General features: G+C 39.6%; 1 protein-coding gene across 3 annotated transcripts in view; it reads left to right on the top strand.

The window, feature by feature from the left end:
• The window catches only part of ENOX1 (ecto-NOX disulfide-thiol exchanger 1), a 745,756-nt gene that overhangs the window by 133,213 nt on the left and 586,324 nt on the right, over nucleotides 1-26,219 (top strand). The window lies entirely within an intron of this gene.

Genomic DNA, 26,219 nt, shown 5'->3' with positions numbered 1-26,219 from the left:
AAAATCCTTTTAGGGCCCATTTATACTTAATGTGGAACTTTACCCATAACCATTTGATGACGATTAATGTTCTTTAATAAAAGAACATACATTTCACAATAATAATTATGTTATCAGAATTTGTGTGGGCTGTAAATTGCCTCCAGGATTGCTCCTGACTTTTCTTGGTGGAGGCCACCATTTTGTTGAAGCTCAGAGCTTCCTTATTGGAAACTTCCCTCCTCTCTGTGGTCTCAAAAACTATATGTCACTTTGCAAAAGTAGAAAGTAGAGAATATCAGGGAGCTATGATAAGACATTATCCTTCTAAGTCTAACTCTTTTGTGTCTCTCTGGCAGCAGAGTTTGTCCTGTCACCTTTCCTGCTTTTCGTTTTTCTCCCTGATCTGTCCCTCCTCAGTAGAGTCTGTGTAATTCCTGTTGCCTCCTCCCCCTTTAGAAGCAGTATATCTTGAGACTGTCACAGATCAGCCTCTAGTGTCTTACTGAATATGGATACAGTGCCAAGAATAGAGAACAACTGAGGCTGTTCAAAGCAGGTTGAAACAGGGCCATACTGGATTTCACACAATTTGAGCACTTTATGCTTTACATAGCTACAGCAGGGGCGGACTGACAATTTGGAAACTTGGGCACTGCCCGAGGGCCTAGGGTCAGTAGGGGGCCCCATGAGATGCTCCTGGTACCTTTTTCATAGGCTTTTTTGAGTTTGGGCAAGGACACAGGGGCCCCATGATCCCTTATTGCCCGGGGGCCACATGAGTTGTCAGTGCACCCCTGAGCTACAGTATACCTGCAAAAAGGTCCAATATGAAGTGATCTATCAGGTCCTAATTTTCCTACTAAAGTTTCACTTTAGGCAGTCCATTTAGGCGCCACAACTAACCCAACTTCTATAACTGCTTATAGTATATGTATGAATGTAGGATAGCTCAAGTAACAAAAGTGGGTTAGGATATCTGCAGTACCTGGACTACAGGTATCCTGCCATGAAAACGAAGCATTGTGGCTCATGGCAAAAAGAAAACATGAATAGTCACTGGGCTTGCAGCAAGCAATAAAAACCCAGGAGCACAGGATTTCAGTTCATGCCCGGTGTCAACTGACATTACTGAGTCAGTCCAGGCTCTGAAGAAATCTCAGCTTTAAAGACAGGATTCACCCAGATGCCTGGACTGGCAGCTGGCTCAGCCTCTTGGCGAGCCACTAGGTGAGTATTATTGTTTTTATTTTTTTTAATTTAAAAATCTCTCTTTTAATAGAATAACCTGTAGAACAGTGCTAAAATATTATAATCTTATAATTATGCCACCGATAAAGCACACTAAAATATGTTCCTTCAAGGGCTGAATAAAATATTGACTTACAGAAAATCCAGCATTGCAGGTGCAGAGAACAAGACCACCATCTTCATTAAGTAAAGTGCTTTCAAATCCAGATTTGAATGCACTGTACCTAATGAAGTTGTGATCACACTACAGAAATAATTGCATATGTGCCGAATGTAAAGATTACCCATAGTTCATAAACCTACTATGACTACTGTCTATCAATCCTATAGTCCACAATGACATCTCTTCCCATTATCTCTCCTGCAGATCCTCTTGAACACCCGTAATACTCTTATCTAACAGCCCCTGATAAACTATTATTTAAAACATTTGAGATGTCTAGTACTATTTGTTTTGAGACTAAAATGTTCTGCATGTACTACAAGGTGACCAGTCAAAGTGAGCACTATTTACTATTTGAAGATTTACTACCCTTCCTGAACAGGCCATATTTTTCTATACGGCACTGCATTAATTTAACTGAAAATTACGTGGTTATGCAGCACTAAATTAAATGTATGCCATTTTTCCCCACACATAGAGCTTTCTTTTGGTGGTATTTGATCACCACTGTTTTTTTAGTTATTGTGCTATAAACAAAAAAACTCCTGACAATATTGAAAACCCCCCAATATATTCTGTTATAAAACATATCCAATAAAAACATATAAAAAAATCTAATTTTTTCATAAATTTAGGTCAATATGTGTTCTGCTACATATTTGTGGTAAAAAGAAAGTATATTGATTGGTTTACCAAAAAAGTTATAGCATCTACAAACTATGGTATATATTCACAAATTACTAGTCCAGCGCAACTCTCTAAATTAATAATTGTTAAAAAACCGAAATACTCCTGTGAAAAACGTATACAAGTGATAAACTAAAAAGTCCATAAACAATCCCCTCAGTGACGTGTATCACTTCCGTGAATATCTTCTTCTTTAGTAATATTCAGTGATCCTCCACCACACCAGGTGAAAACCTGCTCACCTCAAGAAAAGAAACTATGCGCTCATCTGGGTGTACTCAACTCGCAGTGACATGTCTTCTTATCTCCTCTCGCCTTCCACTCACTCAGACATCAGACCAAAATTGATCTCATGCAACAGAAAGACTAAAACATAGTGCTCTCTGTATAACACTTTATTGTATCCCCCACTAAAATAACATAGAAAATCATAAAAAGCATAAAACTCACTTCACTAGCAAGATAGTGGCGGCGTGGTAACACAGTACTGGCTCCCCCTTCCTAGACATGTTGCGTCCCCTCTTAGGGCTTCCTCAGATGGTGGTATGGTATACATACTGGACTTTTTTTTTATACTGGTAATGGCGGTGAACAGCAACTTATAACGGGACTGCGATATTGCGTTGGACAATTTGGCACTAACTGACTTTTTGTGGGAACCAGTGAAACTAATATAGTGATCATTGCTAAAAATATACACTGTCACTGTACTAATGACACTGGCTCGAAAACATCTAGAGTGATCAAAGGGTTAACTCTGTACCTAACCAGTGTGTTCGTGTTTACTATGTGGTGCTTTTACTAGGTAATGTGCTGGATTTTTTCCCTGCATTTCAGGGAAACAAAATCCAGAACATTGTCACTGACAGGATACAGCCCTGCCTTGTTTACATAGGCAGAGCTGTATTCTGTCTCTCTCCTTGCCGATTAGCTTGTGCCAACAGTCATCCATTGGCTAGCACACGCTGATCGGCTTCTGCTGTGACTAATCACAGCAGAATCGACGCGTCCGGAGTATGCGCATGCCCCCTCAACCAGGAAGTGAAAAAAATCATATATATACATGCACCGGACACTTTATTAGGTACACCTTACTGGGTTGGACCCCCTTTTGCATTCAGAACTGCCTTAATTCTTCGTGGCATAGATCTCAACAAGGTATTGGAAACATTCCTCAGAGATTTTGGTCCATATTGACTTGAGTTACTTTTGCCTTTCTATCATCTTGAACCAGTCTGCCAATTCTCCTCTGACCTCTGACATCAACAATGCATTTTCTTCCACACAACTGCTGCTCACTGGATATTTTCTCTTTTTTAGACCATTCTCTATAAACCCTAGAGATGATTGTGTATGAAAATCACAGCAGATCAAAAGTTTTTGAAATACTCAGACCAGACTGTCTGGCACCAACAACAATGCCACATTCAAAGTCACTTAAATCCCCTTTCTTCCCTATTCTGTTGCTTGGTTTGAACCTCAGCAAGTCATCTTCACCACGCCTACATGCCTATATGCATTGAGTTGCTGTCTTGTGTTTGGCTGATTAGCAATTGTTTGTTACCAAGCAATTGAACAGATGAACCTAATAAAGTGGCCAGTGTGCAGGGGCAGACTGATCATTGGAAACTCGGGCACTGCTTGAGGGCCCGGGGTCAGTAGGGGCCCCATGAGATGCCTCTGGTACCTTTTTCATAGGCTTTTTTTGAGTTTGGGCAAGGACACAGGGGCCCCATGATCCCCTATTGCCCGAGGGCCCCATGAGTTGTCAGTCCGCCCCTGCCAGTGAGTGTACGTGATTTTACACAGAGCAGCTTCCCTGTAGCAGTACACCTGCTATAGGGTGAACCTTAACTGGATATCTTACCTATGGATTTTACTGGACTCTTACCTATGTATAGTATGACTTTCAGGGATTCTAGGTCTAAGATCTCTACACTTGAGTCATCTTGTCTACATATCTGCTGCTTGAGTTAAAAAAAAGTGTCTCATATAGATATATGGAATTTGTATTAGTTTTCTTTATGGATGGGGGAGGCATCAATTTTGTACCAGCTTTGTAAGAGTGCTGGGAGTTATAAAGTAGTATCCTATCTTCGACGCTGCCAAGAAATATATAAAAACAAAAGAAGACATAGCCCACCAGACTCTGAATATAACTAAAATGACTTTTGCATGGACTGATTAGGGGTTCTATAAAAGAAAAATAAGGAACAGCATAAAGTATGTTTAAAGCAGAACTCAAGATTCAGCCCCAAAAGCAGTATGCATTTGCACCATTATGCTATTAATATGTGCAAAGATTTGGTAGTAAATCTGCCACAGATCTTATATATACTATTATGAGAATATGTCCTGAGATCAGAACTTCAGCTTTGAACAATACAAAATAAGTAGCCATCCCTTAGGTAAATGGTAAGATTGTAGTATAACCTAGCCTGAAAAAATATCTTGCATCATATGAATATTTTCATGCTGTTTTCCTTCACCACACTTTAAATATGATACATTATAGCTCTCTGGAGGGTACTATATGTCAAACCTGTGCATCCTTGATTGGTTATATCTGTACTGTCTGAAACCCCCTATCTGTAAGACATGCCGCTTATATCTCCAAGACTGTAAATCTCTGATGTGATAATGAATGGCACCACATGACTCTCTGTCACCTATGTGTTCAATTTGATTCACCCCTATACTTTCCTTATCACGTTTCTTCTCCATTCATCTAGCAGAAAACAATTCTTGCTCTCATTATTGTGTGGCTGATTACTGCCTGTAAACTGTTTTCTCTGCAGTTTATTTCTGACTACATAGATTGAGATTTAGCATATTTTCACACTTCTACATCTGGTCCATTACCACCTTTCTTCCCCGTCTTTCAGCTGTTGCCCTATTGACCTTCACTTCCAGGATTTTATTCTTCATTTCATGAGATTGCTCTATTTATGTGGTTATATTTATATGTGCAGTTAAACTGCCATTCCCTTTTACCACATTTATTTTAATTATCCTTCTATTGTAGATGTTCTTATTCCCTTCATATCTATGTTTGACATGCAGGCAATTTCCACCTTTGTAATGATGCTTAAATACTTTTTCCATGGCTAACATAATCCTTTCCTTATGGCACTGCTGCTTGACAAACCTTTTTCTTAACACCACGCCATGTGATGCATAGATGGTTGACTTGGTTATTTTGAGTGCTAAAATTGTTGAAAATAAAGTGCCCTACGTATGGCTGCCCTAGAGCTGGCCATACACAACTCGAATCACGGCTGATTCCTACTAAAGGAGATGAAATTCGGCTGTGGGTGGCTCTGCAAGCACCTCTTGGCTCTGCAGAAGTCAATTTAAAAATCAACTGAATCTATCAGATGCATTCGTGCTAGGTTCATACTTATGTGGTTTCCCTGTGGCCACATTCGCGTGGGCACAGCTGCCTAATAATCCAAATGGGCTGCTGTACCTGCCGGAAATGCAGGGAAAAGGTCCCTCTTCTAAAACCTCAGCTGCATATAAACCACTTGGTGCTATGTGTTTCAATGCACAAGAAAATGCACCATGTTTTCCAATACATGGGAGTGCCATTAACAATTAATGGACCCCCCCCCCCCAGTCGCCTGCAAAATGGTAGTGTGTTTTTATTGCATGTGCGGGAACACTTGCGATTTCCACACCTTCCTGCGCCCGCAATAGTGTGAACCTAGGCTGCATGTGCAGATATTCAGGCAGCCATCAGTGAAGATTCCTCCATTTGTCTAGTGTGGATGGGGAAGTCAATAGATTTTTTTTTTTTTCCCCCGGTCTCATTGTTGGTATGGGACATAGATAATATTTTTTTGTCATCCTGGTAGCTGCGCCATCAACCCTGTTTATTTTTTCACCCGATTCTAGCAACATTTAAATCCAGGCACTACTAAAAACATTAGATCACTTTTTACTGAGCAAAGGAGATAATGAACAACATCCATACATATGTTCCCAGCATGGTGGAAAATGTCTGAGAACAATAACAATTGCTGCAAGTGTTTGCATAAAATAATTAATGCTCAAAAGGCAGCTTGCATTGTTCAGTGATGACTCACAAAGCTTGAATCAGCTGCTTCAAATCAGAATATTGGCAAAAGCTTAGGTTGGTAATACAGTGGCAGCTCTTGCATCTTGCATCTACTAAAGTAAAGTAGAGATTTATATGTACAACTTGACAATGGATTCCTTCAATTACCTAATTTTCTTCTATAACTATGTCCTTTTTTATATTATATATCATTTTTTTCAAACATGATATGTGCTGTTACATTTGAGCACTCGTTATCATTCATGTCAAATCCTTATTTCCCATTTTATGTTGGGGGGGGGAGTTGTATAGGCGGGAAGTCAAGGAAGTTCTTTTAAAGACCACAGAACCTCAAATAGCAAGCATAAGGATTTCCTTTGTAGCCAACACAACTCTAGTAATAGGTGTAGTCTATAATTGTAGGGAAATTATTCAAAGCTGAACTACAAAATATACATTAAGAATAAGTGCTTGTGAACTTTCCTACCTGTCAAAAGAGAACTTATTCTTTTAAATTGAAGCTCCATTTTTGCTGAGAAAAAAATCCCTCTGGATGATTTTTTTTGTACATTGCAAGTAGGATGAGATCAAGCCTGTTTGGATCCTTGTCTGAACCTACCGGAGTACACTAGAAGGCCATCACTTTATTGGGCAAATGCCCTCCTGCTGTATGTATGCATACCCATTGTATATGTGCAGCAGTGGGGCATGCCCCAGTCACAAATGATTGATCCAGTACAGGTTACATCTTCCTGGCAGGCTCACTCAGGTAGGTTCGGACAACGATCCAAACATGCTGGAGTTCATCACTAATTTCAAGAATTTTAATGAGCTTTTTGCAGATTCCTCTTTTTCTCTGCTGAAGAAATAGCTGTTTGTTTCACAAATTCCTTTACAGAATGATTTCTGGATGGGAGGGTCTGCCTAGATTATAATCACCCAAACAAATCTCAATGGGGAACATTTATTAATACAAATGCATCTCTTTAGAAGTACCCCCTAGGAAGTATTTCACCAAAAATTAAAGGATAAGTTCACCTTTTGTAAAATGTAATACCCGTATTTAGGGTGTAACATGTTACTGTTGCAGCAGTCCCTGCACCCCCTCTCCCGATCCTCCTTTGTGACAGTGGGTCGGGGACCTTCCTCCATGCAGCCTTGTGGGGCTCCATCCACTCAGCCACATCATTCATTCACAGAGTTCTGTGAATGGGAGAACTAAAAGTACCAATAGCCTTTGTGGCTGATGGCTTGTAGTTCTCAAAAGTCGCTGATGAGTGCTCTAGGTAGCTCATAGATGCTTACTATCATTCAGTAACTTCCTGCCCATATGAGGTATTACAGATACACTGGCAGTCTGCAGGATTGAGCCTGATATTGCACTCATGATCTGCTGATCACAGGTACAATGCTTTGCAGGCTGCTAGTAAAAAAACAATAAATGAACATTTTTTTTACCAACAAAAATTTTTTTTTTTTTACAAAGTTGAATTTATCCTTTAAATTCCTATTGCAGGGGATGCCTTACTTTTTTATTTGCATCTTAGTGCAGATTTTAAGAAAACTAGTGATCCAACCAGAGAATGCACTTAGTTACAGTTGTGGGCATTCTGTACACTAACAGAGTACAGAACACCCAGATGTTGCCATAGAACATGCATTATGTTGATTTTTTTTCTTTCAGCTACTGCAGATTGAAATGGAAAGATAATTTTTAATAACATTAAATTACAAAATTGTGTGTTTAGTAACTGCGTATGCTATTTGAATTTTTTAACAAAAGTGAAGTTACACTGATTTTGCTTCATTGTACTGGCAATCTCATTCTGTCTCCTACTTTGGGTTGGTTTTCAGCTGTAATATAACCTAAGCAATTATCCAAATTGATTACATGAAGCTTCCCCATATTAAATCATTTTGAGATCACTGTAACCTGCGTGAATTTCCTAGAATTTAAATGATTGATGATTGTGGCATTGCATGATCTCAATCAATCACAGAATGTTCACATTTAGAGAACCACTCTTTCTTTAACATGTCAGCAGGAATAAGATTTATTTATTTTTTTTAATTCAGGCACTTATATAGCGCCGTCAATTTACACAGTGCTTTACATATATATTGTACATTCACATCAGTCCCTAACCCTCAAGGGGTGTACAATCTAAGGTCTCTAACTTACATTCATACACATACTAGGGCTATTTAGACAGGATCCAATTAACCTAGCAGCATGTCTTTGGAGTATGGGAGGAAATCAGAGTACCCGCAAGAAACCCACGCAGGCACAATGAGAACATGCAACCTCCAGGCAGGTGATTTATGCAACTGATCATGACAAACTGCAATTTTGAATGATTTTTGATTGTTATTTATGCGAGTCAAAATCCTATACAAATTTACCATTTTAGTGCTGGTTTTATGTATCCTTGTGTTGATTTGTACAGTTTCCTGTAAGAAGGGAATATGGGGTCATTTTAAGTCTTTAATGAATTATTTATTTTAACCAAATCCATTTGTCAAGGGGACCTATTAAATATTCCCACAACACTTTCAATGAGCAAACCATTAGTACATTGCCTGACGAAAGACTTGGCAACTAATTATAAAATCTATTGATTCCATATCTATTATACCTGATGATCTCGATGGCATTTGGCTCATAAGAGTGCTGTTTTAATCCATAATGAAAGTAAAGAGAGAGAAATCATTTGGAAGTGTAATTAATGAAGCTTGATTCATCGATGCACAGGGATGTATTTTGCGAAGGAAATAAAGTGTCCGTTTACTGTCTACGGGCAATTTTTCTACTTAATTCAAAATCATGAACATTTTGATGTAAGGCTGAATAAACAGCACCATTTTAATCAGCCTTGGTGCTTATATTAAAGAAATAATTTTTAAGCATCCACTTTTTCATGGTTATTCCTTTAGGCACAATCATTTGTAGCACAAATAATAAAACTAGGACTGTGGGCCGACTCGCAGTTCATATATACACTGGGTCACCTAAAAGTACTCGTAAATCTTTGCAGCAGAAATAGTGTTTCCTTGTTAAAATGGTTACATTAGAGTTGATGTTCTTTTTTTTTTATTGTATTTTCATTGCTTTACTACTTTCATTTAATGGCATGTGTTCTTCCTGGTGTTTTTTTTTTCCTCCTTCCACAATGCACTTCGGATTTACAGGTCAAAAAATGTTGTTGTCAAAGAGAGAGAGATGTTTGTAATTAGTAGACCTTGCCTGACAGCAATCAGGATATCAAGCCTGCAGTGCAGTGTTTACAATTTGGAAAAGCTGACGCAGCTTGAATAAAGATCGATATGTTGTTTGCAACACAAGGTCAATATTTCTTGCAGCATTTATTTGTGTGCCAGTGTGGCAGCAAAGGAAGAGAGCTGATCTATTTGCTTTATTTACAAGTATATATAGAGCTCAATCCAATTTACAGGTCTTTTGTAAGGCCAGAGAATTCCTCTGGTGCGAGCACAAAGAATTTTAGTTTGAGTTACGCCATTCTTGTTTTTAGAAATTCAATATTTTTATTAAAGTTTTTAATGTAGGCCTGTGAGGAATTGTCTGAATTATTAAATTTATATCGAACTGAGCCAAAATAATGAAAAGAGCAAACAGGTGTGAGAAGAATAGAGTAGCATCCTATGCAGTCAACAATTTATACCATCTTTGGTTGGCAAGGTACATACAGGGTTGTATTCATTTAATATTATAGGAAAAAAAATTGTTTTTATATGGGCTTGAGTGTGTAGGCAGCTTTTAGAATGAATGTGGTTATTCAGGTCAATACAGTGGGTTTGAAATATCTTGGTACAATTGGCAATTGGATGACGGCACGCCAAAGAATGATGCTAATTATTTTATTTTTTAATACATGTCTCAGCAAGTGGGTAAGATCTCATACTGGATCAACAGGTGCGATTTGCGAATTGAAATCACACCTGAAATCGCATCTAATGAATATGAATGTCAGTGTCTTAACATGTATGATTTGCTGCAGTGCAATTTCTAAAGTAGTTCTTGCATTACTTTTTCTGCAGTTTTTTTGCAATTTTCACATACATAGAATACAATGGAAATCGCACTGCAAATTGCAAGAAATAGTCAAAAATCTTCACAAATAGCAATAAAGTCTTCAGAAATTGCACCTGAAACCTCGCTGAAATTGCATACGAATGTGACTGATGATGTAGGCTTTTATATGGAGAGAGGCTTCCATTTCCTATGGAAAGCCTGAGTGTGTGTGAAGAGCAGCCAGCGACCACTGTCAGGGGATCAGTGCAGAACGGTGATTGTAGTGGAAAATTGTACCTTGTCTCACATTTCACTTGTAGCTGCTCTTACTCATAGAAGCTATGCGTGAAACGCGTAAGTTCTTACTTGCTATAACCTGTTTTAGGAAATAAAATAATTAGCATAATTTTTTTAATTCAGCCTATTGTAGATTGTACTAAAATCTTTCAGTGATGAGCTGGATGTGCACGCAGGAGAAGTGTGGGTAAGACTGTCCCAGCCTGGAGCAATAATTTGAATTTATATATAATACAGTGAGATTGAAGAAAATTGAAGCAGTCTGTCTGTTGTTGGAAGTGACTTCACATCTGTTCTTCTTTGTATCCATTTTCAGGGTGTACCCAATGTAATAATGTAATAGGAAATGTATCCTGTGTGTTTATTGTATATGTCTATTAATGTTTTATATATATATATATATATATATATATATACTGATATGGACTGGGTAATGTGTTAGGAACGTAAGGATGCCCCATTGTTTTACGGAAATGAAAATTATCAACCTACATAGGACTAAATTAAAAGAAACCCCGAAAATCAAAGTGAAAAAATGGTGCAGTAGGTTAGTCCATTTTGCTGAAATTTCACTGCAGCAAACGCAAAATGGTACTCAATAATTTGTATGGCCTCCACATGCTTGTATGCATGCCTGACAACATCGGGGCATGCTCTTAATGAAACGATGGTGTCCTGGAGTATTTCCTTCTAGATCTGGACCAGGCCATCACTGAGTTCCTGGACAGTCTGAGGTGCAACCTGGTGACATCGGATGGACCAAAACATGATATCCCAGAAGTGTTCTATTGGATTTAGGTCAGACGAGCATGGGGGCCATTCAAAAGGTATCAATTCATTCATCCTCCAGGAACTGCCTGCACACTCTCGCCACATGAGGCCAAGCATTATCGTGCACCAGGAGGAACCCAGGACCCACTGCACCAGTGTAGGGTCTGACAATGGGTCCAAGGATTTCATCCCGATACCTAATGGCAGCCATTTTCTACCCTGTAGAGGTCTTTGCGTCCCTCCATGGATATGCCTCCCAGACCATCACTGGCCCACCACTAAATGGTAATGCTGAACAATGTTACATGCAGCATAATGTTCTCCACGGCTTCTCCAGACCCTTTCACATCTGTCACATGTGCTCAGGGTGATCCTGCTCTTATCTGTAAAAAGCACAGGGCACCAGTGGCGGACCTGCCAATTCTGGTGTTCAGTGGCAAATGCCAATGGAGCTCTATGATGCCGGGCAGTGAGCACAGACATTCACACCAGTGGCCTGCTGGAGGTCATTTTGTAGAGCTCTGGCAGTGCTCATCCTGTTCATCCTTGAACAAAGGAGCAGATATCGGTGCTACTGGTGGATTAAGAACCTTCTACGGCCCTCTCCAGCTCTCTTAGAGTAACTGCCTGTCTCCTGGAATCTCCTCCATGCTCTTGAGACTGTGCTGGGAGACACAGCAAACCTTCTGGCAATGGCACGTATTGATGTGCCATCCTGGAGGAGTTGGACTGCCTGTGCAACCTCTGTAGGGTCCAGGTATTGCCTCATGCTACCATTAGTGACACTTACCCTAGTCAAATGCAAAACTAGTGAAAAACAGTCAGAAAAGATTAGTAGGGGAAAAAATATCAGTGGCCTCCACCTGTAAAACTATATCTGTTTTGGGGGTGATTTCATTGTTGCCCATCTAGTGTACCTGTTGTTAATTTCATCAACACCAAACTGATTAACAGCTCCCTCTGCTACTTAACTAACCAGATCAATATCCCAGGAGTTTAAATGACTTGATGCTATACTCTGATTAAAAAGTGTCCCTTTAATTTAACTACATTTTTTGAGCAGTGTATGTATGTGTGTGTGTGTGTGTATGTGTGTATATATATATATATATATATATATATATGTATACACACACACACACACACACATATACATATATATATATATATATATATATATATATATATATTGCCATGGAGATATACCATGGCGACATCACCATCTGCTGTATAATCTCATAAACTACTTGAATTTTCTTGTTGTTTAAACTTATGTCATGGCAACACACATTGAACCCTTTGCCTTGAGTGGGCAAAGACAGGAAGCTGTTCCAATAAACAGCCACGAAAAGCAATTGAGGAGCTCACACATACAGCAGACTTGCATTTCTGCAAATTATTCCCATATATTTCTTGTCTCCTCATTTGCCATATTTTGTTGAATAAAAGGAGCCCATGTACATTAATTCTTGTAAATTCTCTAAACAGCTACATTCTTTTTTCCGATTGGTCAATAGCACTTTCTTGCTTTTGCACTGTTAACAAATAAACACCATGAAAGCTTTTCTCGTGATTGTTGAGTTTTCCAACTCAACATTATTCTCTTCATGGCAGACATAGTGTATAGCAATATTGGGAAAAAGTATTCTAAGGATTTTATTTGTTTGAAGCACGCCAGTAGTACAGGTGCGTGTTCATAGACAGCAATGGCTGGTTCCACCAGTTTCTTTATGAATACTTGTGTGCTCTGTACATGATTCATCTTTCCAAGTGCTCATTAAGCTGTCTGTACTACGTAGTGAGCATGGCTCAGAAGGAACACATCATGGTCACTTTAATGACCTCTGCTATCCTTCAGTGCACCATGAGTTATTGCTAATGTGTATATAAATCTAAAGTGTTCTAAAATTATCTCTCACATTTAAATTATTTACAGGATTCATTTCTTACACCAAATTAAACTAAACTGACTGCTCAGCCAAAATGTCAAGGCTGATGTTTTTTAATTATATTATTTCATTTAAGTACATTTAAAGCTGAACTCCAGATAAATGACTAAATACATGGTTTAAATACATTTAAAAGAGTTGTTTTACTTGCCAAGGGATTTGTATTGCTTCCCATTCTGTTCTGAGATTTACATATCGCTGCCATACCATATAGCTTTATATAAATAACTAACTCCTGCACTACCCATCGCTATATCAAAAAAATTAATTACTGCTGCTAACACCAATTACATGTTCCCACATATGTACCAAAAAAAGACCCAAACAAATAAATCAATAGGTGCTACACTGCTGTTACAACTACATATATATATTTACCAATATCTCAATTTCACTATAGGTAGTGTTGCTATAATGGGAAAAAATGTATTAATTTCCATAAAATCAGAACCATTGGCACGTGACAAATATACCAAGAAAACAAATATTTAAAAACAAAAAAACCCTTTTTTTTAATATATTGTGTAAAGTCTATGTGACTCCTAGGTTAATTTGGCCCTGGCTAGGTTAATTGTCTCCTGTCTAAATTGTCCCTAGTGTGTGTATGTGTGAATGTGAGTTAGGGACCTCAGATTGTAAGCTTGAGGGCAGGGACTGTATATGTAAAGTGCTGTGTAAAGTGAAGGCACTATATAGGTACTGGTATTAAATAAATAAAAAATAAATACATCACTAAAATTTCATATAAGATTTAACATGTTGATGCCATTTCAAACATCCTTTTCAATATTTTTAAATCCAAAAACGAAATCCAACAAAGGGTGAAGTAAAAGGTTAAACAAAGATTTTATTTTAAAAATGGCAGTTGTTTGTGATACATAGTGGTTTAGCAAAGTACAATCCATTTAGTAAGGGTTTATATCTACTTTGATTATAAATGTCAGTTATATCATTAAAAAAATGATTCATCCTTGGTAGCACTCATAATGGTCTTTACTGTATGTAAACGTGAAAATTGAAAGTATTATCTGCATGAATGTTCACCTAAAAGCATGGCAGGGAATGCGCCTCTTTCTTTTATATACATCCAATTAACAGCATAATTCTGAAGTATCTTCTTTCTGTTTCTTATCTCTTTTCTGACTTTCTTCAGTCCTCTTGTCACAAAGTCAGCAGCCTTCCCTCTTATCTTCTGTCTGACCTTCATCTCTACATCATTGCCATCTTCATTTTATCAATCTTACCCACACACTTTAATCCAGAACACATTCATCTCCTTTGTTTGCCTTTATGTTTTTCTGTTCACCTTCACTTCAGTGTGTTTGATAAAAAAAAAGAATTTGGACAGTCAACTTAGCCATGTACATCATATTGTGTGTACAGCCAGCTAGACTGTGTGTACCCTGCAATACTCAAGGGCAACCAATCAATTTAGATATAGTTGGCAACATGTTGTTATATCATGTATTGGGCAATGTGGCCAATTTGGTGCAATACTGTAAATTGTGGTTTTTTGCTTCCTGCAGAATCTTTGTTACTGCACAAATAGTATATATTGAGCCCTGACCACTTTCGAGAGTAAAATTCAGTTCAGTAAAAGCAGCCTGTCCCAGGACTTAAAGTGATACTAAACACTGTTTAATTTACATTATACCTTCTATTTCAGTATATGGATGATGGTACTGTAATTATTTTAATAAAAAAAAAAATATCGAAGTACCTTTTTCTTAATTGATATACAGCTGTTTACATGATCCAGATCTTTCCCAGCCTGTCTGCAGGGAAACATAAGAAGGAGGTGCTTCTAGCTGCTGATCGCATGTTAAAAAAAACCAGCCTTTGGAATACTGAGTAAAATATATTTTATTATTATTATATAATATTTTGTGGAAATAGCATGGTGTGGGCAGATTTCTGCCAGTCAGTGTCAGGGACTGCGGGTCTCGCCGCAGCGCACAGATTGCCTAGGCACACTAATATGCAGGCACTAGGACCTGGGCATCGGCGGCAATTGCGGCCGCGCATGCACACTCACGCACACGGGCGCGCGCCTGGCACCAATGGCGGTGCAGGGTGCACTATGTAAACTGGCCAGGCGGCGATCAGGTCGCCGCAAGGTCTAGTTCCTGTACCTGTGTTTCTGAAGTGTTCCTGTTGCCGATCCTGCTTGTCCTGATTTGTGTTGACCTTCTCCTGCTCTGACCCCCTGACTACTCTTCTGCCTGTTGTTATATTACTATTGGATCCCCCGTTGCTGAACCTTGGCTCGTGACCCGGCTGCTCTCTGTCTACTGCTTGGTACCTATCTGCCTCCACTGTTACCGACCCCGCTAGTCTGACTACGCTCATTCCTGACTGTCATCCATCCATCCCGCTCGGGACCTGGACTTGTCAGCCTCTTCATATCAGGCTCACCCCCGGCACATACCCTCGGCGGGACCCCTCTACCATAGTTGGGTGCACTCTGGTCGCGACCTGGTTTCAGTCTTGCCCCAAGTCCATCCAGTCCAGATTAGGACTTAGACTCCGCGTCCTGGGGAATCCCGTTCTGTGGATCTCTAGAGATCCCGCCGGGCGGTGTCTGACACACAGACTGTGTCACACCCCTCCAGCCTGTGTCTTAGAATAAGAGGGAGGTGATTCCTCCATTAATCTATTTGTAATATCCTTCCCCCATTGTGTTTGGCTGATTAGTGGGCATGGAAGAGGAGGGAGGGAGTGCGCTGTCATTTACCACTGTGTACACATCCACATGTGTGACTCTATAGTCACATGGGCTGTTCAGATGTGATAGGGAGGAAATGCTTATCCGAGAAGCGCATTGAAAACTGAGCATGTGCAGAGTTGCCTCTACAGCTGCAAAATCCCTAGCTGAATTGGTGGCATGAACAGAAGGTGGAGACAGAGAGCAGCAGGGTCAACCAGGTTTTTTGCAGAATGCAGAAAACAAATCTCATAGTGACTGAGTAAGTATGAAAAGAGTATAACACAGCATTTACTGATAGTTTTTTTAAGATGTGGGTTTAGTGACACTTTAAGCTGGCCATACATGGATAGAAAATTTGAAGAAAAAAATTGAGTCAGTAGATTAATCGCTTGATTTTTGTATAGTTAGTGTGCTTGCTGCAACAGTCGAATTCAGTTTCAAGAGCAAAAATTAACGAACAAACATGTAGGAATGTTTTTTTGGTCAAACAATTTTCAAATTTTTTTTAGGTCAGTCGTGTATAAGCAGTAGGGGAAATATTAGTAGTCGTTAGGAAAAAAATGATGTTTAATGTTGAAAACGATCAGAAAAATGTTTGCAGGAAAATCTCCAGTACAATGATTGGACTGTTGAATGTTAGCTCAAAAGAACATTTGAACTTTTACTCTAGTATTTGATTGAACAGTAAAGGAGCAGCTTGATAATATAGTTGCAGCTGCACTCTGATAAAACCATTATTAAGTGTTCTTGCATGGCAAGACCACTTACTGTTATCTCACATATATATTCTTATTATTATAGCCAAATTTACCACCCTAACTCCTCCCACAGTTTTTACACTACATAGACAGTAATATACCGAAATGTGCTGATTGTTCCCGATTGGTGTGCTATTACTTTGTGGAACGTTTCGCCAAATGGTTCACAAAATATCTGCATTTTTGTGGTGAAATTGGTCCCATAGGAATGAATGGCGGAATGTTCAAAATTAGAGTGGGAGCTGATAAAAGCTAGAGTGTGAGATGAAAAATCAGGACATGATTTCTAAACTGCCATCACTCCCTCATTTTCTAGCCCACCCACACAAATCTTATATCAAAACGTTCAGCTATCCCTGCTGCCACTAAACATGTCCACGGCTAAGCCATAGTCCTGATAGTTTTCACAATATGACCATTTGTCTGCAACTCACGCCGCCCATTGACATTCATTGAATCTCCACTCTAGCCACCTCAAATTTGAAGGGCAATTTCTAAACTGCGACTGTGCCTTCATTTTTAATATTTCAGAGACATCAAAATGTAGTTCTGGGTCTTGTGATTCTCACAATATAAAGCTCTTCGGTGTAGGATTTATAATGTTTAAACTACAACCATTTGAAGATGGCAACCGCCAGTGAAGTGAGCAAGTTGGAGCAGTTTGTTTTTAACCGCTCTTCTCTGCCCTTGCTGTAGAGTGAGTTGCCATAGGAACCCAGGTGTGTGAGCAGGCAGCAGAGTGACAAGCAACTCCACCCAGTTACTCCGCCCACTCCAGTTGTAGACTACTGGTGGAGGCAAGAACACTTCACACAATTTCCCCAGAAATTGTAGCTTTTCTAGTTATTATTAATCAGGATTCATATAGTGCCAACAGTTTCCTCAGCGCTTTACAATATAACGTGAGACAATACACCTACAATACAGTTCAATACAAGAGGGTTAGGAGGGCCCTGCTCCTTGGAGCTTACAATCTAAGAGGGATCACTTCTCTACCTACTTATAAGCAAGTTTGCTAACACCATAATGCTAAAATAAAGTCTTGGTTGGCTGCTGACCCTTCCTCTCCAGAGTGCTGCTGTAAGGGGGATTTCAGAAGAACGATATCAGATGACTGATGAAAGTATAAATTGATGTTTCAATGAGACTGTTCACCTCTTTCAGGGGCTCACTGGGGAAGATGAGATGCATCTCATTGTAACACTTTAACAATAAAGTAGTCATTTCTTTATTTTGTTCCTATGGAAATATACTTCAAGTTTTTCCCCTCTACTAGTCTACATTTTAGATGAACTGAGAATGCACCCAGGTTCTTTGCCTTTAATACTGCAGATATGGCTTATTGCCTATATTCATGCATGTGCCAGCTATTCTACAATTAGAAAAAAAGTGTATATTTCAGCCACAAACAAAGTAAGCTCAAATCAAACTAAAATTGTACATTTTCTCATGGTAAGTTGCAAATTGTCTCACTTACATTACACTAGTTCTAGGTAGCAGTTGTATACTTGAAAAACCAGCAGGTATGTGTTTGCCGCTTCAATTCCCCCCCATCTGCTACCACCGTATGTGCAGGCAAGAACAGCATAAGGTTTAGATGTGTGACTCCTTCCGTGATCTGTAATGCTAGGACACAAAAAAGGTACTCGTTACATCCTGCACCCGAATGATCCTTGTATGATATTAGTCCGTCTAATCCAATGGTTCCCAGATAACTCTGATCACTCATCAGTTGATGCTTTTTTTCATAAAAGCTCTGAGTGGCTTCCAAAACAGTCAATGGATTGCTAATCTGCAAATGCACACCTTGTGCCTCATAGGTATACATTGAAGACCATGTCTTATAGTCCGTCCTCTAGCCCTATGCATAGACACACATTTACTTGTACAGGTTGGATATTTTTTGTTTCTCTCCTTTGTTACAAATATACAAGTAAAAAAATGACCAGTGTTCAGTACAGACCAGTGTTAAAGAGGTATTAAACCCAAAAGCAAACATTTATTGTATTACAGCTTACCAATTCTTTGATATGATGGCTACTTTACTTTTCCAGCCATCTTTCATCAGAACAAGCTTTCTTGCAAATGCAAACAGGGGTGGTTACAGTGACCCACGTTTAACTATTCATGAAAAGACCTTTATCCCCAAAGCAAAAAAAAGTTTTTTGTAACTGTGTGTAACTACAGTGTGAGCTGGAGTTTGGCTTCAGTTTGTTAGTTTATCTAAATCTGCTAGTACATCTAACACACCTCTATCTCCAGAATGGCAATGCTGCTGTCCAAAGATGCCCCTGTGCTCCTTCATCCAGATCGGGGGCATTGTAATGCAGGAGATGTGTTACTGTCCATATCACCAGGTGAAAACAAAGGGGAACAAAATAAAAAAATAAAACTAAAGTTGTTTAAAATTGACGACTATATCAGTAGATGTAATAAATAAATAAAACCGCCACCACCTCTAAGAATTGGTAAGTTGCAGTATATTACATTTTTGTTACAGGCTTAATACTGCTTAAAACAACAATTTACAGGTAACTAGTATTGCCTGTTTTGTGTTGTCTTTTAAAACATAGAATGCAGAGTTATAACTGTTTTAAGATTCCTTCATGTAGCACATCTGGTGTCCCCTATCTATATATCACATGGGAGGAGCAGCTGTACTAAGTTGGATAAGGGTTTTACCATTGTTTTTTATCTGAGTGAGTGTTTGTTTAGTGGAAGGAGTTAATCAAAATCAGGGATACATTTTAGTATTGCTATGTATCATAGAAATCCACAGAGGGCAGTTTCAGCGTTCAGATGAGAGCTGTTCTGAACTCATTTGACCTACCAGAATTGTTTTTCAATGAGCAGGAACATGGATAACGTGGGGTATCATACACGCTGAATACAGGATTCTGGTGAGATTTGAAATAAATTTGTGCTCACTTTGCGAAAATGCTGACAATGATGTAATCAAGCACATCAAGATGCCTACGAGCTTGTTCGTACAACTTGCAGACCAACAAGTTTGAACTTGTGTTCAATTTAATTCAAGGGACTCCAACCCAGGAATGATCATCACAGTGCTGCCATGACATGCAAGTGGAAAGCTCTGTTAGAGAAATATCTCTATATAACTGAATTTTGAAAGCATACAGTTCAAGATCACTATATACACTCATCGGCCACTTTATTAGGTACACCTTCTAGTGCCAAGAAAATATCCCCCACACCATTACACCACAACCACGCACCATTGATACAAGGCAGGATGGATCCATGCTTTCATGTTGTTAACGCCAAATTCTGACCCTACCATCTGAATGTTACAGCAACCAGTCTGCCCATTCTCCCCGGACCTCTGAAATCAACAAGGCATTTTTGTCCACACAACTGCCACTCACTGGATGTTTTCTCTTTTTCAGACCATTATCTGTAAACCCTAGAGGTGGTTGTGTGTGAAAATCACAATAGATCAGCAGCTTTTTAAATACTAAGACCAGCCCGTCTGGCACCAACAACCATGCCACATTCAAAGTCCCTTAAATTCCCTTTCTTCCCCATTCTGATGCTCAGTTTGAACTTCAGCAAGTCATCTTCACCAAGTCTAGATGCCTAAATGCATTGAGTTGCTGCCATGTGATTGGCTGATTAGCAATTTGTGTTACCAAGCAATTGAACAGGTGTACCTAATAAAGTGGCCAGTGAGTCTATATGCAGTAATATATATTTTACACATTTCATTATTATGAGATGACAATCTTTTGGAAAGCTGACTGCATTGTCAGTCTTTTTTGTTATATATTATTAAGTCATCACCTTAAAGTGTTACTAAACCCAGGACCCTGCATTCACTATATCTGATCTCCCACAGTACACAGAACATGGAAATGCAATTATTTTAGTAAATATAAAATGCTAAATACCTTTTCTCATCAGCAGTTAGAACAGTCTTGTGGCTTCTATCAATGTCCAGCCAAGCACTAGCTAAAGCTTGTAGGAGGAGTTTTCTTTCTGCTCTAGGAGGATGCAAAACCCCTGACCTCTGTCTGACCAGTGCTGATTGGCCCTGTGCTGATCACATGCACTCTCCCAAGAGAAAAAAACCTCTCTAGCAATACATATCAAACTGATCATGTGCAAAACGCCTATGGTTCAGTCTGTCTTATCAGGAGATAAGAGATGGTTGCTTAAACAAGGGGAGGAACAGAGCATTCAGGATCAAACAGCCTTTTTACACGATGCAGAGGATTAACCCTTTAGGTTCCACAGTGAGTATAACAAGCATACCTTACTGCATATGCAGGCTGATTTTACTGTTATGGGTTTAGTAACACTTTAAGCTGGCCATAGATGGATTAAAATGGGGCTGGTTCATCAGGGGCTGACCAAATTTTGATCAGTCTATGCCCATTCCCACTCAACAGAAGTTGATCTAAGGCTTGACTTCTGTCAAACAGGACTGTTGGAAAACATTTTATTTGATCAGCGACTGCAGCCAATCAGCTGTAGCACTGATCGGTATATTCTTACAACAGAGACGTCCCCACTGTCAGAATACAATAGCACAGTGGGAAGGATTTCTCCATCCACCTCGCTTGTGTGGATAGAGGAATCTGTTAACTTTTTTTTTTGCTGCTCAGCCCACTGGCTAAATTAAAATGATGACCCAACCATGCTCAGCCTTAGGGCTGCAGCTCCTGAAATGATGTTCAGGAGCTGTTCAGCATTTTTTTCCAGCAGCCCCTGAACTCTCCCCAATGTTTTCCTATGTGTCCATGTACACAAAGTCGTTTACAGGCAGTTGAGTTTACAGTCCTTTTTTTTTAACGCACCAAACTTGCGTTCAGGATTAGATTTTCCCAGTGTTTCAAACGCCAAATGCGTGTAAATGCAGTTAACTGCATTTATAAGCATTTGCGTTTAGAAGTGTTTTTTTAACTATTCCATGTCCAGATGCTGACCAGAGCCTTTTTCATAATCAGAAATGCATGCAAAAATTCCATGTATTCAAATGGACCTAGTACACCAGTGCAGTCCGTTCCAGGTTTCGCGTGAAGGAAAAACTGGTAGAACGTGCCGCATTATGCTCATGATGGGATCCATAGTGAATACAACCAGAAAATATAGGTAATCTCAACACATACTGCTCTCCCTGCTTCTGCTCCCTCTATTCCTCTCAAAATGTCTGAAATAGTTATTTTACTATTTTTCAGTGCATTCTGGGCATTTGGGAAGGTCTAATGACGTTATCTTTTAAAAACGCTTCTAAATGCAAACGCGCATAAACGTGGTATGCAAACATGGCTAAACTGACGTCTTTTAACCTACGTTTTCCAGCAGTCAGAAGAGTTTTCCAAATGCCCTGTGTACATGAGCCCTTAGATCACCTGTGTGGTTGCTGCACAGGGAATTGGGAATTTAACTAAAACAAAAGCCTGAAAGCGGTTTAAACCTTCCTCCACTCTACTCAAAACCAAAGGAAAAAATAGCTGGTGTCTGGCTTTAATACAAAAATACCTAAACATGGATATGCTGCTGTAGACTGAGCTGTGATTTGTATTGCTGTCAATACAGCTAGAACCTTTTTTCTTAGCTCAACCAAAATATGCCTTAGGAAGTAATACCTTGAGGATACTTAGATTTTCTAAATCAGTTTACATTAGTGCTTGAAAAGAATCAGAAATGTGATCAGAAATGATTTTTCTGTCTGAAATTCAAACACTTTGCTAATGGAAAGAATGTATAGATTTCCTCACTTCAAGCAAAAAGGTTGAAATTATTCAGTAGCACTTCTTCATGACAACATGGCTTGGATTCTAAGACAACAATAATTATATTTATTTGACTACGGCAGCAGATCTGGTGCCGTGATGTCAAGATGTAGAGATGCTCTGTTAAGCATGGAATAAAGATAATTCCAGGAAGTGGTATTTCACACCGGGAGCTGGAAGTGTTTGGAACAGCTTAGCAGAATCAATTGTTACACTTGTGATTGCATTTGAATTATGGTTGACTGATTTCTTCTCCTTTTGTGATAAAACAACAAAAATACAGTGCATTTAAGGAGGCAGCTAAATTTAGGAAAGAATTTGCATGTAAATATTTTCATGCATGTTTATGGCTTGGTGTTCAACATACTTTGACAAGGTAGGAATATGAATTGCATGATAAGACTACGCTGAAAGTAATGGACTTCCTGACTGTGTTCTGGGCTGCCATGTTTAATGATCTGCATCTCTCTGCGGGCTGGCTGTCACTTCTTGTGATGTCATTTATGTGCCTGTAGGAGAAGGCCACAAATGGCTCTTAAAAACAAATCCTAACATAAGTAGCCCAGAATAAGCAACTATTGTTAATGATAGGGTGGCTTTTAATGTTTTCAAAATTATCACCCTTTTCCATTTACACTAATTGTATGATCAGTACACTAAAATAAAAACTTTACAATATGTATCATGTAGGAGTTTAAAAGTGATTCTAAAGGGTTTTTTTTTTTAAATAAAAATGTCATACCTACCTGCTCTATGCAATGGTTTTGTACAGAGCAGTCTTCTACTTTGGTCCTCCGCCAGTGCTCCTGACTCCTTCCCCTGGACCAGTCCCCCCAATAGCAAGCTGTTTGCTATGGGGGCACTGGTGCGTGCTCACTCCCGAGCCCCACTCTATGTGTCTGTCACGTACCTGGTGGAGATGAGGGCATCCTCTTACAACTCCTGCTCAGTGCCCCTGATAGAGCAAACAGAAGGCACAAAGCCAGGAGTGGCATAAGGGCCTGGCAGGTCTGCAGTGACAGCTGACAGGTGGATAGCCCAGACGACCAGGATGCAAGTCAGTTGCAGATGCAGGTGCGCGGGAGCAGCGGCTGGAAGGTATTAGCAGGAACTTGACAACTGCAGACAGAGTTGGTAGCAAGCGATAATCACAGGCAGAGTCAGACAAGCCGGGTCCGGATCAATCAGGCAGATTAGGTACAGGGAGCAGGCAAGCGTATAGTCAAAGGATAAGCTGGGTCGGTGCAGGCGGAGTTCAAGCGTAGTCAAGACAGGTCAGGTTGGCAACAGGATCAGGATACAATGGCAGCAAACAACAGAACATGGTTGACCAGAAGGCAAGGACTCTTAGTGCAGCAGAGGTTTTAAATAGCACACCTGGTGCCAGTTTGGCGGTAGGTGTGCACGTAGGCACATACACGTGTGCGCTTAGGCAATTTCTCTTTTCCCTGACAGCGTCCATAAGACACATGAAGTTGCGGGTCGGCTCTGCCCCTGCTGCATCATTTGCTCACTGGCTGTGGTTGACAGTAGAAGGAGCCAATGGCTCTCACTACTGTGTCTCAGCCAATGGGGAAATCTTCATCCTCCGATCCCCCACCCTGCTACCATAATCTTCCAGTGTGGCAGGGGATGATCAGCCAAGCTGTCCAGAAGAAGTGTCAATTAGATGATTGAGACAAACCATTTAACACTGACATGGTTGCTTACAATGGTCAGCTTTTATTCATTTATTTTATACCAAAAGAAAAGACCTGTTACTATAACTGCTCAAAAAGTAATAGCTGGAGCTAAGCTTTAACCACTTGCCCTTCGGAGGATTTATGACCAGGCCATTTTTTGCTATACAGCGCTGCACTACTTTAACACAAATGAAATTTATATCATTTTTCCACACAAATAGAGCTTTCTTTTGGTGGTATTTGACCCCCACTGGGTTTTTCATTTTTTGCGCTATAAACAAAAAAAGTTAAAAAAATTTGAAAAAAAAAACACTATTTTTTACTTTTTGTTATAAAACATATCCAATAAAAAATAAAAAAATCTAATTTCTTCATAAAATTTGGCCAAAATGTATTCTGCTACATGTCTTTGGTAAACAAAAATCCCAATAAGTTTATATAGCGTCTACAAATGAAGGTATATATACTGATCTTTTTAATACTAGTAATGGCGGCAATCAACGACTTATAGTGGGACTGTGATAGTATGGTGGCTATTCTGACATTGTCTAACCCAGTGTTTTTCAACCTTTTTTGTGCAAAGGCACACTTTTTTCATGAAAAAAATCACGAGGCACACCACCATTAGAAAATGTTAAAAAAATTTACCTCTGTGCCTATATTGACTATATATAAAGTAATTCTCTTGAATAGGAATCAAACACAAAGAAATTATTTTATAATTACTTTATTATGAAATAATAAAGTATTTTATAATTGGACCCGGGGGCCGGACCAAGAGTAGATGAATGATGTGTATGTGTCATCCATAGTAAGTATAGTAATATTCCCCCATAGTAAGCATAGTAATTAATCCCCCATATAGTAATTCATCCCCCATAGTAATTAATCCCCCATATAGTAATTCATCCCCCATAGTAATTCATCCTCCATATAGTAATTCATCCCCCATAGTAATTCATCCCCCATAGTAATTAATCCCCCATATAGTAATTCATCCCCCATAGTAATTCATCCCCCATAGTAATTAATCCCCCATATAGTAATTCATCCCCCATAGTAATTAATCCCCCATATAGTAATTCATCCCCCATATAGTAATTCATCCCCCATAGTAATTCATCCCCCATATAGTAATTCATCCCCCATAGTGTAATTCATCCCCCATAGTGTAATTCATCCCCCATAGTAATTCATCCCCCATAGTAATTCATCCCCCATAGTAATTCATCCCCCATATAGTAATTCATCCCCCATATAGTAATTCATCCTCCATATAGTAATTCATCCCCCATAGTAATTCATCCCCCATATAGTAATTCATCCCCCATAGCAATTCATCCCCCGTATAGTATTTCATCCCTCGTATAGTATTTCATCCCCCGTATAGTATTTCATCCCCCGTATAGTATTTCATCCCCCATATAGTATTTCATCCCCCATATAGTATTTCATCCCTCATATAGTATTTCATCCCCCATATAGTAATTCATCCCTCATATAGTATTTCATCCCTCATATAGTATTTCATCCCCCCATATAGTATTTCATCCCTCATATAGTAATTCATCCCCCCATATAGTATTTCATCCCCCCATATAGTATTTCATCCCCCCATATAGTATTTCATCCCTCATATAGTAATTCATCCCTGATATAGTAATTCATCCCCCATATAGTATTTCATCCCCCCATATAGTATTTCATCCCTCATAAAGTAATTCATCCCTCATATAGTATTTCATCCCCCACAGTACTATTCCCCCCCCCCCTTCTAGTAAGCCAAGTCCCCCGTGTCAATTCACTTACCTTTTGCGTTCCTCTCGCTGTCTTCCCGCGCCGTTCGGGTCTTCAGGGCGGACTGTGAGAGGAGCCTAGCTCCCCTCCCCTCACGTTCGGCACGCTGCCCCGCCTACACACATCCTGACAGCCACATCCGCAAGCCGGATTAAAAGGTCCGCGCGGACTTTTGGGGCTGCCAACCGAGAGGAGGCAGGGGAGCGGCCGACCGAGAGGAGGGAGGGGAGCAGGCGCCCGGCACACAGAAGAGCCGCATTAGACTGGGTAAAGAGCCGCATGTGGCTCGCGAGCCGCGGCTTGCCGACCACTGAATCATTAGATTCTAATGA

The sequence above is a fragment of the Staurois parvus genome, unplaced genomic scaffold, assembly GCF_062004578.1.
Source record: "Staurois parvus isolate SC_StPar_1 unplaced genomic scaffold, SC_StPar_1.0 ptg000064l, whole genome shotgun sequence".
Taxonomy (NCBI): Eukaryota; Metazoa; Chordata; class Amphibia; order Anura; family Ranidae; genus Staurois; species Staurois parvus.
This window is presented reverse-complemented; position numbering and strand designations above follow the sequence as displayed.